Source organism: Cardiocondyla obscurior, linkage group LG06 (genome assembly GCF_019399895.1).
Source record: "Cardiocondyla obscurior isolate alpha-2009 linkage group LG06, Cobs3.1, whole genome shotgun sequence".
Taxonomy (NCBI): Eukaryota; Metazoa; Arthropoda; class Insecta; order Hymenoptera; family Formicidae; genus Cardiocondyla; species Cardiocondyla obscurior.
Window position 1 is genome coordinate 3,497,991 of NC_091869.1, and position 15,235 is coordinate 3,513,225.

The 15,235-nt window shown below is 42.2% G+C and overlaps 1 protein-coding gene across 2 annotated transcripts in view; it reads right to left on the minus strand.

Moving 5' to 3' along the window:
* Nucleotides 1–15,235, minus strand: part of LOC139103306 (uncharacterized) — a 63,006-nt gene that overhangs the window by 11,372 nt on the left and 36,399 nt on the right. The window lies entirely within an intron of this gene.

Here is a 15,235-nt window from a genome sequence, read left to right on the forward strand (position 1 = left end):
GATATTCTTTCCCCGAAGCGGAGGCTTAAAACTTGAAATTATTTCCCACATCGAGGAAAAATATGTTGAATTTATATTTTGACAAATGCAACGATGAATTCTCTCCTGATCGATGCGATAAAACGGAAACATATTTTATCAAGCTATCTTTAGACTGTTTAATATTATAAATATCATTTTATACTTATTCCAATTGCGCATTATAAATCAGTTAAAGCCGGCTTTAGTTTTAATAAGTAACAACGTTAAATATAATATATGGAATTGATTTATAATACATCTTGCGAACTTCTAATATTAGTTTGTACTAGATATCCACGGTTTCTCCGATAGTGCAGGTAGTTCTACAAGTTCTTATCTGAAGAGAGTCCATGGATAATGGAGTCCTAAGGGCTCTACAAATTGTCAATAAATGGCAGGAACTATCAGAGTCTATCAAGAAAGAGAAAGTTTCTTGTTTAGTTTTCATTCTAAAGGAGAAGATAATCCGCACATAAAAGAAACCGAGGTGGGAGGGAGATTTTTAGTTCTTTTGGCGTTTGCTGCATCGGTATTCCTTCTTCGTGTTGCCACGGCGCGAAGAAGAAACGACAGAATTCGAAATCTTGAAGAAGTAAATTGATATTACGGAAGGACTTGAGGAAAAGTCTTGGCGAGACCTTGGATATATTCATTGGTCGGGGATATATATATACAATATATATATATATATATATATATATATCCTCTTAAAAAGAACTGAATAAATAGTCGTAATATTTCACGGCTTGCAGGTGTTGCTCCAGCCTGTTCTTCGTAACACTTTTTAGTGACGGCTCTCTTACACAGCAAAGCCCTACTCTTTCGTGGTTACATTTTTCTTCCACCGCGTGTAACGTCCTTCTTGTTGCTTCACAATTCCGCGTTGCATTCGTGATATATAATTACACCTGAATGAGACCGAGCGATAATATACCCAAGTGTTAAATGCGCTTTAATTTCTCTCGCGTTCGGTCGCATTGGTAAACGAAATTTGTCAACGCTTACGGGATAAAGGCCCCGCTCCATTTTTCCGATATTAATACATCGGGGGGTACGAGTTCTTTCCCCGGAATTTTTCCGATATCCTATGCAGTCGGCTCGACGACGATCAATGATTCGCCCGATTGCATGCGAATAAAACGCTTCTCCGTTTTACCTCCGGTCCGCTCTTTCTTTGTGTCACAGGGGGATGTTGACGCGGGATCTGCATCATCAACAACATTGGTTCACTCGATTTAAAATCTTCCCTCCTCGCGCATCCCATCTCTCTTACAAGCCTGGACCCTTCACTTTTTCCGAAGGCCTGTTCATTCCGGTCCGAGCCCCTCTCCTTTCTCAAAGTCGTTTACCGTCACTCGGACACGGTTCGACTATTTGTTATCCCGGAATACTGGCTTCCCGAGGTATGCGTACATTACGTGTCTCGACTCGAGTTACACGCGCGTCGACAAAGTCGCGTGACAAATAATATACCGAGCGGCGAACGATATCGCGGGCACGCGGCATGTTCTTTAATTAATGTAAACTAATTCCATTCGCTTTGACAAACCGGATACACTCGAAAACATAAAATGAATACCGGCTTTAACTCGTTAAGACACCAAATACAACTCAGTCGGTGATTCGCACGGAGTGTTTAGATAGAGGAGCGGATTATGTTAATTCTATTCAGAAAACTAACTTCTCTTACGTGAATGGACTCGCCAGTTTCCCCCGAACAAATACCGCGGATCTATTAATTCGCACGGCAACTCGCGCAGATCGATACTATGCGAGTGTTCGTAACAAAGTTCCCGCCGGTCCTTATCCGCGAAACTTGATAACACAACGTACGCTTAGAAAGCAAATGCAGCGACGCCGCGGCACTCGGTGTTATCCTGTCTTTTTTAACCCCCGGCGTGTACAACGTCTCCTCCTCAACCCCTCCCTTTGCCTTCCACATCGTACAGAAGCCATCGGCTTTCGCGTGAATAATATCCATGCTAATGCAAACGCCGTTGCGAAAACGTCAGCGCTAACGAGCGGCGCGACAGGGCGCGCGGAAGGAACGCGGAATAAAAATCTGATTTTGCCAACAACTAAGAGTAAAAATAGACTCGGGGAACGTTGAACGACGACGCGGAGGAGAGACCGCGGGGGGTCCGTGGGACGGTCGTCTCGCTTCCGGACGACGGTGAGAAGGGGGAGGATGGGAGCCATGCGGGAAGAGCTGGAATCCGCAATAAAAGATAACCGGATTCAAGTGCGGTGACTGCGTTCGCGCGACGCGCGACAGTAAAGGCTCTGTTTATTAAGCGAAGGGAAACGGAATCTGGGCCGAGCCCACGGGAACGTGTGGCGCATGGGTGGGCAACGCGGAATATGGTAATTCGCCCCGGTGGTACGAGACGAGGGGTCGCCGGCGCACTTCGCAAATATACACGCGCCGTACGGGTGTCACTGAAATTGCACGCGCGAACCTTCGCGCCGTTGGGGCAACGGCGGTTGCACTTGCGGAAAAACAGTTCGCCCCCGATCGGTTACATTAAATTGCGTCACGTACTCGGAATATTGCAAAAATATGTTGTACGCGTCGCGCCGCGAATGTTAAATACCGCGCGAAGAAGGTACGACGGGGGGAGAGGCGCGTGTATAAGTCACCAAATCGAACGACGCGTTACGATAATTGTTCTGAAATTGCGAGGTTGAGCCGTCGCGAAATAAAAAAAAAATCCATATAATACTCGCGTCAGATCTCTAATTATATCGCAGACAGCTTCGCGTATTTCGCGCGTTTCGAAATATTTCGATACGCGATCCGTTTTAATTCTTCAAGTGTATCGATTCCCAGCGCGATTATATTATGAAAATCTATTTCGAATCGCGATGAGCTAACATGTAAAAATGTATTTTGATGCGAGTACCACGCGGAGGTTCCAAATCGAGCGAGCAATCGCGCAAATAAGCACAAATGCGGTTTGTTTTAAACGGATAAAAGCTCTCGTGTCGTTAAAATATTTTCCTGTTTTCGGATACGTTAAATGTTTCATTGAAACTGGCCGAACGCGGTGCTCGGTATTTATTTTCGTGACGTACGCCGCGAGATTTACACAAGGTCGGCGTGTTGTCATTCGCACCGAGTCGAGCGACAAACACGTTGTCGCCCCCGCGTAAAATTATCTCTCGAGACCCGCCCGCGGCAGGACGGTATTACTTTTAATGAACAATTAATGATCCCGCGCCCGCGCAATCAGTCGTCTTTCCCTATTAACAAGTTCGTAACAATGAATCTTTGCCGCGGCGAATACCCCGCCTGGATTATTCATAGGCGGCTATTATAAAGGGCGGGGATTACAAATTAATTCTACATTTTTGCATTTCGAATGCATTATCTCGTGCAGCCTCGGCGTTTCAAGCTTCTCGCGAATTTCAATGTAATACGATCCGCGCGTTGAGAGCGCAATAATGCATGGTTCATTAATAATGCGCGTATTTGCCGGAATTCACGCGAAATGTATTACGTTTCAACAATATTGCGCGCTATCGACGGCAATCGAAACGCGGATTGCTAGATTTTTCGAGACGGCCGTGTTCTTGACCGCCGGACGAATTAATTTATGGCGCGGCGAGGGGGAAGCGTTGTTAATAAGTTGACACCCCTAACGGTTCGTGTCCACGAAGCGGTCGCAGGTCTTGCGTCGCAGGCGTCGTTCGAGCCGTTTGACCGGCAAATATAACGGCGATTAACTTCGATATTTGTTAAGCACACAGCGGAGATCCGGGGCTTATACGGCGATTAAGGCCTTCCATCCGGGATCCATCGGCCGTGCCGCGATCGCCCGCGAATCATTCCGTCTTTTTCGTCGCGTTCTTTCACCGACGTGAAGTGCCGCGGTGCGTTGTGGTTAACGTCCAAAATGTCGCACCGCCGCGAGAGTGCCGTTACTTTGATGTGCGAACAAAGCACGCGCGCGCGCGCTCGTAATTAATCGTGTTTTCGCGAGTGTGAGTGCCACAAAGGAACAGCATGGCGCCTGAGGGGGAAGAAGGTGAAGGAAAAGTGATCCGGCAGGCGATCCGCCATCGAGAGATCGACGAGAGGAGCCGAGAGGTAAGTGGAATTTATTATTATTCGCCCGTTATTCGCGTAAACTTCGTTTCATGACGTAGAAATTCGTTCCGATTGATGTAGAAATTCGGATGGAAAAGTTTTATTTCTCAAATACTTTATAAGACAGCCGTGGACTCGAGCTGAAAAGACCGAGCGCCTTCCTCCCGTCTTCCTCTCCCCGCCTACCTGAAAAGTCACGCGAATATTTCCACCGTTATTTTTACGGCTGAGCGACAAATACGTCAAATATTAAACGCGCGAGGTAATTGTTGTTTGGAAAATCACGATATCGATCGCCTTTGGACGTTTTGCTGTAATATATTTGCGTGCTTTCGCAGTTCAACGAGGTTATTAAGTCCATTGCCGTTCATCGTGCGAGTGAGTGCCAAATTATCCCTTATTTTAATCTGAGGTAATGGATCTGCGAATATTGCAGTTAAATATAATAGCTGACAGGATCCATTCCCGGAAAATGGATAAACTAGAACAGAGCAGGGCAATATTTAACTTCTATATACCTTTTATACATATAATCATACGTTGCGTACGTGTATTCAAATGCATACAGATTTCCTAAAGTAGAACTCGTCATTATTATGAACGTAGTATTAATTAATTCAATAATTTACTGACGCATTTCGGTATCTTGTTAGGAGCCAGAATACTAATCAATGTTGAATAATTACAAAATTCACAAATCGCTCAAAATACGTAGGCAACGTAAATTCTTTATTTCAAGTATCCAAAAGAATTCTTTAATTAATAACGCGCCGTTAATGTAATTAAAGCGCGGTGGGTTAAAACAAACTTATCTTTCACTTTATATCTCATCGTAATGACGTCCGCGAACTCTTACGTAAATGTAGATTAAAATCTACTTCATCCCCATGCGTAAACCGTTTGAAATTACGCACGCTGCAGCAACGCGCCGGCGAACTTACTTTAAACGCTCGGCTCGTAAAAAAAATTTTTTACACGAATAGGGGAGATTTCCCCTCTCACGACTATCCCTCCGATCACGGTAAAGTCCGCGAAAGTCCGTTCAGCAGCGCTCTTAAAAATCGGTTCTGACCCTTATCCCACGATAGGCATTGAAAAAGTGGTCTTCCGCCAATCTGGCATGGCGAAGTGGAGGGAAGACCTGTGTTAAATTGCCCGTACCGGGCTGGGAAATTGGGTCGATGCACGAGAAAATCGACTGCAGATTGAGAGAGAAAGAAAAAGAGAACGGGACGGGAAGGGTTGGAGGGGGAGGGAGAAAGAGGAGGAGGCTTCCAGCATCGGGGATCGAGCGCGACGCTCTTCTATCGATGCGAAATTGGAACTGGAAATCGTGGCGCAAGAAGCCGAAAGAGATTCGCTGGGGGTGCGGGGATACGGGGCGGCGGGGAAAGACCAAGAGAGCGAGAGTAACGAAAGTCTGAAGTCGATCGTGCCGTAAGGGGCGAGTTGCCAGGGATCGACGATTTTCGCGATCGTACGAATTTTCGTCTATCAAACTGACTGCGTTTCGATGGCCGGCCTCCCTTCGGTCGTTACGCCCGGTGTTTAAAGTCGAAGAAATTGCCGCGGATCGGGGACGAACGATTTCGGCGTAACAACCAAGTAGCAGCACGCTCACGCTTCGACTCGGCTTTATACGGCATCGTTAACCGGACGCTTGCATCTATTCAATAACAACTTGCGTAATTTAAGTTTTCGCTTAAGCGCACCACATTGAGCCCCCTTCGACGCGAGTTTCTTCGATCTCTCGTCCCGGATTTTCCTCACGCGCTTGAGTTTCGGCGGATGCGAAATGCTCCGACGCGCAGCGATACCTAATACAGTATTCGTTCCAACGAGGAATAAATGCATAATAAATGCCGCGATGTGCGCAACCAGCGAGATTAACTGTCTATCGCCAAGAAAGATATCAGGAATCATCCCGTAGTCCGGCGATCATTTATTAAAATCCAATATAAAACTGTTTTTTTTTTAATTTTTTTATTTTTTATTTTTTTTTTTGCGAAATTCTTCTACGTTAATTTTTGAATTTTTTACAACAATTTAACATACGCTTGAAGATTGCCAAAGAAAAACATTCTGTGTAACGTTAAATTCACTCCGATCCATTTTCCGTGCGGAATAAAAGAAAAAAAAAAGAAAAAAAGGAACTGAATTCCAGCCAAAAGGTTATTTGCAAGAGAAACGATCAGAATTTGGCAGGAGCGAAGCGTTCACGTGGAAACCTGAATTACGCAAATTATCATTCAGCAGATATGAATGCTTGGAGATGACATGTAATTTCGAATAGAATCATGACAAGTGTTCGATCGTTCTTACTAAAACTCACTTTTAACGTATTCGATAATCGTTGAGTAAGGTAATTGAAACTTTCGACTAATAAAACTAATGCTTATCGATAATGAAATATCTATTAATTGTTTTTCACGTGAATGCCGCTATAAAAAAAAATTTTTTAATTAAAAAACCCGAGTGGAAATTTATCTAACTAATCTGATTTTGCAGTTAGTGGTTAGATCGCGCAGATTAAATATATTTCTTAACTAATGACTAGCTTGGGACTATCTTAAAAAAATAAAGTTGTCATTTAAAAAAAAAAAAAAAAAAAATAGAAATATTAAAGTAGAACCAGCACCTCGTTTCAATTTATTTTATACGTGAATGAATTAATTGCCCCCCGTTGGGCTGAGAAACCTTTCTTATTTATTTTTTTCTTTTTTTTTTAATTTCAAGATACCGAGTTGTTAAAGGTAGCAAAGTTAATTAAAAATTTTACTATTTTATTGCAATATTTTTTATAGTTTATTGAAAAAAATAAAGACAGAATAATTTTTATATTCCTTTAATGTATGAAATAGATGACAGTAATTTTTTGTGACTGTATTCGCGCAGAAAAATATATAATATTTTTTATACAACAAGGTTTTTTGAAAAAAATTTTTTCTAATTAACAAAGACATTAAATTTAAAATTAATGTACAACGTTAGAAATAATTTTACAAAGAAAACCGAGCTGTCGTTCGAAATTGATGAAAATGCCCATTATTCTTCTTAGAAGGATAATGTTATCCGTCTCACATGATCTAAACATGATTGTTTTAAACACGTCTTATTTGCGCGTCAAAAGTTTCACCCGCTTCGTATCGCGGTGCGGTCTGAAAAGAGCGAAAAACGTAAACTCACGATAAACGAGCGCGACGGATACGGCAAAAAGATAGATGAATTTTCAGCCGGGCTCCGCTGTTGAAAGAAACAATAGCGCGTCCGCTTAAATCGCGACCGAAAAATCTTCTTAACCGAGTTCCGAAGAACTCGACAGAACTTGACGAGCGTCGCAGCGAACGTCGCCGGCGACCAGCCTGTTGCTTTAACGCCTTCGCCGTCTGCGGCCGTCGTTCCGTTTCGCTCCGAGACAAAGAGCCGCGAGAAGACAACGCCTTGGCTTTTCTCGAAAGTGTTTCGTTTCCGACCAGCGCCGCGTACACGAAAATCAATATCTATTTCCATTCGAAACACCACGAACGTCACCCTGCCAACAGTTCTCCAACATCGCCTGTCTTTCAACTTTTGAGGGAGAGACAGCGAGTTCCCCCGAGGTCGCTTCCCCCCATTGACACAGATCCGATGATGATTCTCAGATATTCCCTGGTATCCAAGTGCCTTGAAATATTGACTTTTTCATCTAGCTTGTTTAAAAAAAGAAGTAGATGCACAAACAGTAGATTTTTTTCTTCTTTTTTTCCTTTTTTTTTTTTTTTAATTAAGAATAGTATCAATTTGACTTAGCATTATAATTGTAACGTTTTAAATATAAAATACGACTTCACACGGTAGCAAATATTAGCGAGTGAACGTACAGAACTGTGGCTATCGAGGGCATGTTTGAATGTCGAAGGGATATGTCCAAGAGTATCCATCGGACATCTGTGTTGTGCCAGGCCGCGGTCATCGAAAATCAGCCCTTCGATCCGATGGTTCCCATTGAGGCTCATACCTAGCGGTAGGCCGATACGGTCGCGGCCGAGCGACCAGATCCATTCGATCCGGAATAGTCGGCATTCAGAGCCGGCGGTCTGTCTGCCCGGACGCAACGAAGCCCGACCGCATATCTGGTTCTACTACTTTGTCGCGCAGGCTGATCCGCGGGCGGCGTTCGACATTGCGGATACTGAACGCATTCGTGGAGCCGGGCGCGCAACGAAATCGCTGCGCTGGCAGAAAAGCGCTGAGCGAACAAAAACCAGTTCCACCCCGAAGGGCAGACCGTCTAATTTCCGTAAAAACGCCCGCGTCGCCGGAATTTGGCTCGTGCGCGACGATGCCTCATTGTTACCGTGTGTCCGTATAGCGGCGGGATCCCGGGTTACATCGAGATATACGTACAAATATCTCCTCTCTCTGACTCCGTCTTTTCCTTTCCCCCTTTGAAATCCTTCAGACGTATACCGGAAAAAAAGAGCAGTCATTTATTTTTCCATAAAATTGTTACCGATCTTGCTACGGTTTCACAATTGCTCTCTTGTTGTGCATATAACTTCTCCAAAAAAAAAAAAAAAAAAAAGAAGAAAAAAAAAAAAGAAAACTCGTACGTATGAAAGTTGCAATAGTATTGATTCGAATCAAAATAGTATTGATGATCAAGTATGCTAATGAGATTTTAGATCTGGAGTAAATTCGATTGCGAATTTACTCCAGTTAGTTATGATAAATTTAAAACTCGCAAAATTTGAAAGTAAATAATATTTAAACCAGAAGAGATATTTATAAAATGATTATATGTATATGAGTGAAATATATGGAAAACTTGAACGGCGATTTATATACCTGTCTGTATCCGAACTATAATTAGAGAATCTACATTTGTGTATTTATATTTGACAAATCGGAGCACGGGAGGGTGTTTTATAATTTTACAAATATTGGAATGTTGAAATTACACGGTGTTCGTGTATGCGCGCAATATTTTTTCGAAATATGAATTTTCACATATGTGCGCGAAATGTGATTGCTGCCGGTTGAATGGTCAGGGAAGGGTGCCAGCGAAGGGAGGGAAAAGTAGAAAAATAAGTATCGCATCGTACCACGCGTTGCCAAAAATCTCAAGTTTCTCCATCCTCGCGCACCCTGCGAGCGAAGCACGTTTCTAAATAGAACTAGAAAAATTTTATGAGTCGAGTTCTCGCTCACGATAATGGATTTTAATTTTACTCCTGCCAATGTATGCGGCCCGAAGCGGCCCCCCCACCATTCAACATCGATAAAAACAAAAACTTTTAATGCGCAAAAAATATATATATCTACGATCCTTTAATTAATAAATTAAGTACTAAAAAGTTGGATAAAAATTCGAAAACAGATTACGCGCGATATTACTTCAGAGGAAATGGAAACGTACATTCAATATCCTGCGTTAAAATTGAATTTTATAGAATCTTGATTCTGTCCAGTAATTCCGCTATAATCGCATTCGTAATTTAAATTTTCAAGCGCGCTTGTCTGTTGCGGCGCTTGTGTTTCCAATTCACATCAAAAAAATTCACCCAGGTTGAGCGGAATAAACGCCGCGATTGTCTCGTTTATGTCATTTAAATAAAATTTTTCAACCTCTGTTAACGATGAGAATATACCTGTTAAACAGGATATTTTTTTTTAAATCGCGTAATTGCGTAATGTGTTATCGAGCAATGTAATACGACATGAAAAATAAATATGCGATATAACAGGTTAATTTTTTTTTTTTTTTTTAATTAAAATAAAATAAAACGCATTATCGCATTTCCATATTGTTGAAATGTTTTACAATTGGTTTAAATTTTTTGGTAATTAAATGTAATTAATGCGTAGGTATACATATAGAAAATGTTCACGATATACGTAGAGATATATATTGCGTAAATCATGGTGAGCTACTTTCTAGTCTTTCTTTAACATCAATTGCAATGTTTTGAAATTCACTTTTTTGTTGAATAATCATCGGGAAAAATACAATATTATAAAAATAGAGAGAACGATAAAAAATACGGGACGGAATAAGAACCTCCGCCGGTGGAGTTTGTTATCGAATTGCTAACCGATCGACCGGCTGGCAGAACAAATACAAGCAATCCCGAGGGAACAAATAACGGCAGTTCTTTTCTTAGTGTGGCGTGAGCTGAGTAAGTAAACCTGTGCGACTTGGTATCATCAGGATTTTTATCTACGTACTGTAATTTCTTTCTGGTTCGTTCATTTCTTGCCGAATATAATAGAGCGCGGAATAAAGACGCGTGTAAACTGACCTATATTCGATTACACTCCCCGATAACCCTTCTGTGTTAATCAGATTTGCCACATAAAATGCTAAGAATGGTGGTGATCTGTCGATAATCTGAAAATTTTGAAGCGCATAGGAAAATGTCGAAAGTTTGATGAGAACCGATATCGTTAATCCGTCTAGTAATAACTTATTCAAAACATCGATTGTTGAATAATTATTTGAAATGACGATTACCAATTAGAACTACCAAGTAGAAACTCAATTACAAAACTTTCGATCTATAGAACTATTGCAATAACTCAACTTCGATAGATGAGATGTGCTCGATTCTCAATGTTTCACTATAAATATACAATTATATTAATCAGCAAATGATTTGATCGAAATTTTATTGAAATATATCACGTATGAAAGTGCGCTATTATTACATGCTCTAAAAAAATTTTTATTAAAAATATTTTTCTGTACATTATAGATATATACATTATATGTGTGTTAATTCGTTTTAAAACAAAATTTTTGTGTCAAATTCTTGATAATAATAACCACAAATCAATACTTAGCGTTAAAAATGAAAAATACAGTGTAGCTATAATTAATCGTGCGGCCATTAAATTATTTCTCCTACATTGGGTATTAAACAAGTTAATTTTCTCGATGTTTATATCCGCACAGTTTAAAAAATAAAATCAATTTTATATTCAGCTTGAATTTCTAAATTACGGTATAAAAATATCAATGTTGGACAGATACCTGTCAGCAATTAAAAATTTATTTATTGATAATTAGATGTTACAAAGCGCACAGTTCACACGTTATATTTTCTTTCGCATCTTCTATGTTAAAGAAAATTATTTCAAACTTAATAATTTTCGACAACGAGCAACGTTACACTAAGAGCGAATATAGTTTGCTGGCGGATACATACGGTGGATACGTCGCGGTAATTATTATAATATGTACGCTAAAAAACGTATACGTATAGCGTTCGCTGCGGCGACGGCGGCTAGCGTACGTGACTTCCCCCACTACTCTCAAGTATGGGAGCAGAATTAGAGCGCCTTCCCCCTCAGTCTTCGACTACCAGCGCTCTGCGGCGTATGTGACTTGATCTACACCACGCTAAGGTCACGTACGCTAGCCGCCGTTGCCGCACAGCAAAAACCATATCCATCTTTCAGTGTACATATTATAATAAATACCGCAACATAATCCACCGTACAGACTTGCGATACATTAAAGCTAATATTCGGTATAATATTCGTACAGTTTTCGAAATATTCTTCGGAGTGTAAATTTTTTTATTATACTTAGAGGTATCGTCGAGGAATGCATATACCCAAACGCAAGGCCACCGACCTTCGAGCTCGCGGGTAAACAGCTTAAGCTCGCGCGACTACATTCCCACCCTCCCGCATTCCGTCGTGCGTTGAACAGAGCGAAAGCACACACACGCAGTCTACGCAGCTAGTGGAACTCCATGTGCTCTTTCCCCCGTATCAAAAAGTACTCGTTTTAGATAAAGAACGATATCACCGACGCGAATTCACTTCTGAGAGCAATGATTCTTACGCAGGGAGTGTAATACTTTACACTGAATGTAATAACGTGTATAGTAATTTAATTCGTCGTGTTCTGTTCGTACATTGTTATACAGTTCATTAATTAGTTGATTCTACGTTTTAAAATAATTTTTTCCCGTGGGTACTCGTCGCGGTGAGTCGCCCAGTATCCCAGGATGGGTTTTTTTTGTTTTTTTTTTAATAAAGTTCTCTCTTTCTGTTCAGACGATCCGGAGAAACCATGTGCGTGCCTACCGTCGTCGCCGATATCGATGAAAAACGAACCGATGCCGGTTCGTTGGTTTTTCTCGGGAGTACCGTTTAATATCGCGTGATTTTAATTTATCGGAGTGTGTCGCGAGTCTCGTGTGTGCCGAAAGAAGAACCTGCAGTAGGATTCCCGCTTGACTATCTGAGAGGAGGCGGTGGCTCAGGATGGGCATCCTGCTTCGGCGGAGCAACTCTAAGGTAAGAATCAATTCTTCTGAACAGAAAATTAATACCTTTGCTTCTTCGATGTCGAAAAGTTTCTTTTTTTATTTTTAATTATTTAATTGATAAACTATTAAAAACGCGCAAAACATTTTTTTCAGCACCTCTACATCGAAATTTTAATTTTTTTGTTACAGGGGCATCATGTAGCTGTAACTCCGCCGCTGCGCATCGAACCGGTAAGTGAATATAATCGAACATAAAAAAAAATATTATACATAATAACTTAACACATAAAATCATATATAAATAAATATTATATTATTTAGTTTTTAAAAAATCAGATTAAAAAAAAAAACTTGTACCGAACGGCACATTAAAATATTACGCGAGTTGTTCGGGGTTTTGAGTAGGTCGATCGGGGATTATATTTCGAATTAAAAAAAATATAAAATAAAAATAAAAAAAGAGGAAAGAGAGACATGATGCGCGTTCTACTGATAAGCGGCTGTAAGATAGAAACTCGTAACTCTTCCGTATAAACTGGAAGCCGAGCTTCTATGGAAGCTACGCCGAGCACTTGCCGGTGCAATCTAGCATCGTCAGAATATCTTATCCACGTCCGGCGATCTCTTCCGTTCATTGCCACCTACGTCGCAAACGCCGTCGTACATCACGCATGTCCGGGATTCTCTACAGAGACTCTCTCATATACCTGTCCGAATCTTTTCTCGTTGCTTTTTATATCTTTTCTCGTACCTATCAACCGTATCTTCGACACGTTCGCGCACACGCGCGACGAAACTCACGTCTTGTTACATTTTTCTCGCTGCCCCTAATTTTTTCGCCTCTCCCCATCATTTCTTTCAATCCGATCATCATCGTCGCGCCTGCCCTTTTCTTTCACCCGCACGCAAAAAAAAAAAAATTCTCGACCAACGGAATAATGGCGTACAATTGTCGGCTGTTTCACCGCGATTAATCTGCCCCGTCCGCCCCCTCTCGCTTCTGTCGCGATTCATAAAGACGCGTGCGAAAGGCGAGGCGTATCTGAATACATCCGCCGACGTTCTGGTAAATGAGAGTGCCATCGACATAGACGTAGTATTACCCAATCCCTTTTCTTCGCGCGGAACACAATCAGAGTGTCGCGAGATGTAATCCCCCGCGGGGCGGAGAAGTTTACGGCGAGAAGTGTTAATTAATTAACTATGCCGTCGTCGTGTCTGGTACTTTCGCTAACGTCGTGCCGCGGAGGGTGGGCGCTTTCGAATAATTCCGGAAAATGGGATTCACCTATGCGCCGTCGAGTGCCGCTAGTTCCTGCGATCGCGATCGAGATAGCTACGTCGACGGGGCGCTCTTTTTCTTTTCTCTCGCTCTCTCTCTCTCTCTCTTTTTCTCTCTCAAACGGTAATCAAAGTACAGCGTTGAATCCCCTTTGAAAAATGTAAAGGGATATCGGAAGAAGCGCAATGGTTATGGGTGGAGCAAACTGCGCGGATAAAGATGAACGTTGGTAATGGAGCTTCTTGTCGGAATGTCATTTCTTTTGTTTAAAGGTAATACATTTCGTAATAAACGAACAGACACGCGTGTTACGGATAAAATCGGATAAAGTTATCAACGGGATGATAATCCGCTATATTATTTTAATTGCACGCTTCGTTCCTGTAAATTAACAGTACATTGCGGCAAATAATTGCGATGCCACAAATTATTACAATACATTTCGATAGACTTATTTTAATTAAAAAAAAAAAAAAAAAAAACCCACTCGCTACATTAATATATGTTTTATTCAAAAACCAATATCGCCCGGGCAGGAAATAATAATAACGCAAAACTTATTAAACTGTCCGCCCGGTTTAAAGCTAATAGGAATTGATAATGATGAATAGATAAATCAAATAGAAGCTTTTCATACTTGGAAGTTAAACACGCCGCGGGATATAAAGAATATCTTATGCAAACGATTGGACCGTTGCGTGCGATCTTCTCCCAGCTTCGTAAGAGATTATCGAAAGGTATATCTCCGGGATATCCCAGCGGCCCTTCGATCTCGTTCCATCATACCGGCCGATCGGGAAATTCGATAAAGAGTTTCATAAATGTCTTATTCGCCCCGTGACAGAGAGGTAAAGGGGCGCGGAAGTGGCGCGCGAGGAAATCGATAATAGCGAATATCTGCCATAACCGCTCGCCATTAAACCCCTCCCCCCTCTCCCTCCTACCCGCGGGTCAGCGGCGTGTCTCACTAAATTCCCTCGGGCCATAATGCAGTCGTCACGTCCGGAGGATTAATACGCCCACGGTGCATTTATTCAACGTGGCGTTTGTTGTTTCGTCCGCAGTCAAATGAACGGCGTCGGCGTCGGCGGCGGCGGCGGCGGCGACGTCGAGGGGTAGAACGGGGGTGCCGGGATCAAAATTTACTGCTGGACTAGTCCGGGACCCTTTCGAACAAAACCGTTCCGAAGGGAGATCGATGCGACGATCGCGCTAGACGATCGGGAAGGGTGGTCAGCGATCCGGGGGTCGGTCGGTCCGTCCGTCCGTCGGGGGATGCAGCAACGGCGGCGAATGCATACAAACTGGCGCGGTGATATACATCGGCACTGTCGCGGACGCGTCACCGCGCCGTATTGTCTTTCACAATATTTGTCTGTATGGACGAAAGGGCTCTGGGGCAGTAGACGTTGCATGATTACAGTAACTGGTGACTTAGGGAGGCTCTCGTGTTTGCTGATCGTGAGGGTATAATCGATTCGTGCCGATGAACTTCTCGAACGGTGCGGCGGTTCTGCGTAACGCCGACATACACTCCGACCCATTAGATAAATATTACGAGAGTACGATCGTCATTCGAGC